Source organism: Chrysochloris asiatica, unplaced genomic scaffold, assembly GCF_000296735.1.
Source record: "Chrysochloris asiatica unplaced genomic scaffold, ChrAsi1.0 scaffold00292, whole genome shotgun sequence".
Taxonomy (NCBI): domain Eukaryota; kingdom Metazoa; phylum Chordata; class Mammalia; order Afrosoricida; family Chrysochloridae; genus Chrysochloris; species Chrysochloris asiatica.
Genome location: NW_006408810.1, coordinates 1,047,194 through 1,051,539, shown reverse-complemented (window position 1 = coordinate 1,051,539; position 4,346 = coordinate 1,047,194).

The following is a 4,346-nucleotide window of genomic DNA, read 5'->3' as shown; positions in this document are numbered from 1 at the left end:
TATATAGCGGGGATAATAATCAATGTAATGAAACAAGCTATATGAATGGTTGAATGTGAAGCTGATGATGTGCCCTGTAAACTTTCACTCAATGCAAAATAAAAACATTTAATTAAAAATAAAAAAATAAAGGATAGGGGAGCTATCCACATGACCCTGTTCAGTCAGGGACTGCCTCAAATCTCCAGAGTTGGCTCTCACCAGCCTTGGACTATCTCTCAGTAGTAGAAGCAGCTGAACAGACGTGTGGGGGAGGAATACAAAGACACTGAAGATCTGTGCACGCAGCAGTGTGGCCATCTTGAACACTCACTGGTAACTTTCAAGGCAAGAGGGTAGTAGGGGGTGAAGACCAAGCTGTTACATGGAGGGGATTACAATCATTGAAATGAAACAATTGTATGATACGTTGACTGTAACACTGATGATCTTATCTGTAAACCTTCACTCAATGCATAATAAAAAGTTAAAAAAAAAAAAAAAAAAATGGACTGAAACATATCAATGATCATGAAAATGACTTAGGACCAGGAATGTTTTGTTCTGTCCTATGTATAGTTGTCATGAGTGAGAGCCCAGTAGGCAGCAGTTAACAAGAAACTGGAGATATAAAGACCTCCCTAGCAGGTTGGCCTAGTGTCTAACCCAGTGGCTGACACAGTCCTTCCCTCCCCTAACTTTCTTACAGCAGACTCCGAGTCACTTCTTTCTTAGGAATGCAGAGATCATTACAGCCCAAGCTGGTATTTACTACCCTCTTTTATCTAAATAATTATATTAATTCTCTTTTCAAATTTGCACATGTGAACACAATGTGAAAAAGCTAATTGCATTTATATTTTTTACTAATTAATATTTAATTCACTATCACAAAGATTCTGGCTGAGGCAAATGCAACAGAAGTGTTATCATCAACAATTATCACCTCTAACATGTCAAGACCCAGAAAAATGAAATTCCCCATCATACCAGACCCCTCACAAATCTCCTAATGTGCTGGATGTGTGCTGTTTCTGAGTCCTCTCCATTCATGCTGCTTCCTCAAGTTTGTTTGAGAACAATGTTTCCCAGCTCAGATCAGCTTAGCTGAGGCATCAGCTCCTCAGTGAAGATTCACACCCCCTGGGGTAGCAATAATATGTTACCACACTCCACACACTTCATTTGCCCTAACATCAAACTCACTTTTCTGAACTGTCTGTGCATGTTTGCATCATCCACTAGACTATTCACTACTTGAATACATCTTATCCATAGCTCTTCTGCCAGGATAAAATGTTGTGCTCTCTATAGAATGAGTGTGCATAATTGTTTTCTGAATGAAGAGATAAGTAAAGAATGGTGCAATGGCCCCAGAATTTGAGGAGGCCACGGGGTGCAATGGTTAAGCACTTGGTTGCTAACTGAAAGGTTGTCAGTTCAAACACACCAAGTGGTTCCAATAAAGAAAGACCTGAGGATCCGTTTCTGTAAATATTACAGCCTAGAAAATCTTATGGGTCCATTTTACTCTGTAAGGTGGGAGAGTTGTGAGTCCAGTAAGGTGCAGAAACTGAAGAACATTCTCTAGTGTCATTATTTTTGTTATTTATTGAGATTCTCTTGAGACAATTCTGATTCATAATGACCTTATGTATAATAGAAGGAAACATCGCCCAGTCTTACACCATCATCAAAATCGCTGGTATGTTTCAGGCCATTGTTGCAGTCACTATGTCAGTTCATCTCATTGAACATCTGCCTCTTTTTCATTGACCCTCTACTTAGCAATCATGATGTCCTTCTCCAGAGTCTGGTCCCCCTTGATGACATGTCCAAATTCCTTAAGACAAAATCTCACCATTCTCATCTCTAAGGAACATTGTGGCTGTAATCCCAAGCCAAATTTCTTCTTTCTTCAGTCAGCCCATGGTATATTCAATAGGCTGTAATTCAAATACATAGGGTCTTCTTCAGTCTTCCTTTTTTCATTTTCTTACATTCTGATATATTAAGTGTTCTATTATACGTATTACTCTGTGACACTTTCTGTATGAAAGAAATGACATGACTCATCCTGTAAAGTAATTGTAATGGTAGTAATATTTGGAGACCAGGGGTTGAGGGATATTAATGGAGTTGATGAGTGGCCCCAATCTGTCCACTCATGGAATTGACATTGGACAGATCCTGAAACTCTGAGCTATTCCCGAAGGTCCATGAGAGCGCTCCATTGATAGCCACATGAAAGTGTGGCTGAGTTGCTATCCATCCCCAGCCAAAAACAAGAGGCTGGTATAGAAATCACATTCTCAGTTTTTAAACAAAAGCTGTGTTTTATTTTGCACGGCCCTTTTTGGGCTTCCATAAAATTCCCAGTGGGTTTATAAAGTCTGAATTAATCAATTCCTCCTCCACAATTCCCTGATTAATTCCATATGAAACCTTGCCTTGATCAATCTACAGACTTCATTGTATTGAGTTAATTAAGAAATTGGAGGGACAGATTTTGTCATTACTGCAAGCAGCTCCAGCTGACCTGCAGTGATGTTTGACAAGCTACTGTGGGTCCAGAAAAATGGGGTCCTGACCACACTCCGTCAGAAAATGGTGGGTGATGGGAGAGATGTTGAGTCTGGCTGCGACAAGCTTTGGAATGGATGAATGTGACATTTTATTTTTAGGCAAGTGAAGAGAACTGACATGGAACATTTTTAACTGAGTTTTCAGAGATCTCTAATTGTCAAGTGTTGTTGACTTTAGTTGTCATTGAGTCTGCTCCACCTCATGGTGATGGATGTACGATAGAACAAAACATGGCCCCACTGACCACCATCTTCATGATGGTTAATATACTCAGGCCCTTATTGTGGACAATTTGTGTGTTCCACTTGTGGAGACAGGGGTGGGGTTTCACCAATTAGTCAGTTCTGACTCATAGAGACCCTGTATGAGGTTTCTGAGGCTGTAAATATTTATGGGAGGAGAAGGCCTCATGTTTTTCCATGGAACAGCTGGTCATTTTGAACTATTAACCTTGAGGTTAACAGCCTGACTTACAACCACTACACTACCAGAGCTCCTATCTTTGCACTGTATCAGACAGTATTCTGTTTTGAGCTATAGAGTTTTCATTGGCTAATTTTCTAAAGTTGATGATCAGGCCTTTCTTAGGCTTTCTTAGTCTGGAAGCACCACGTAAACCTGTCTACCATGCTTGACCTTACCTTACCTTAGAAAACTGGTACCCTAGATTCCAGCATCACAGCCACATGTAAGCCACCACAGGAAGAGAAACTGACAGGTGAGTGGAAAAGAGTAGGAGACTTGTGCAAAAGATTTGTAGGTTAGCAGTCCAGTGCTTATCCTATAGTGCCACACCAGGACTACATACACATACATTGTATTGTATTGTACTGTACTGTACACTATACTGTTGACCAAATGCTCTTCGGAAACCCTATAAAGGGTCGCTATGAGTCGGAATCAACTCAACGGCACTTAACAACAACAACAACACATACTATACTATATTATATTAATGTATATTAATGAATATATAAATAGGAGTCCTAGTGTGGGACTGTGGGTTAATGCACCGAACTGCAAGATCAGTTTGAATGGCAAGGTCGGCAGTTCAAACTCACCAGCCTTTCGTTGGAAACTCTATACAGGATCGCTATGGGTTGGAAGCGAGTCCATGGCACTTAACAACAATACAAAACTACAAATTATTTACATGTATATATTATTGTTAAGTGCTTTCAGTGTGACTCATAGCAACCCCATAGAGGGTTTCCAAGACTGTAAATCTTTGTAGGAGCAGAAAGCCTCATCTTTCTCCTGCAGTGGCTGGACTAGAACCCCCAACCTTGTGGTTCCAAGTCCAGTGTGTGTGTATGATTGTATATAACGTTGCTACTGTTGTAAAATGCTTTCGAGCCAGTTCTGACTCATAGTGACCCTGTGTAGGGTTTCCAAGGGTGTAAATCTTTATAGGGGCAGAAAGCCTCATCTTTCTCCCGCAGAGCAACTGGTAGATTCAAACTGCTATATTTGTGGTTGATCCATGACACTACCACAGCAAGGCAGAGAATATCAGAAAGATGTGAGTACACAAAGGCATTCGATTGTGTGGATCATGACAAGCTATGGACAACATTGAGAAGTATGAGTATTCTGGAACACTTAATTGTGCTCATGAGGATGCTGTACCTGGACCAAGAGGCAGTTGTTCGAACAGAACATGGGAGCATTGAATGTTTTAAAATGAAAAAAAGGTGTGTGAAAAGTTTGTATTCTTTCATCATACTTATTCAACCTGTATGCTAAGCAAATAATCTGAGAAGCTGTGTTATATAAGAAAA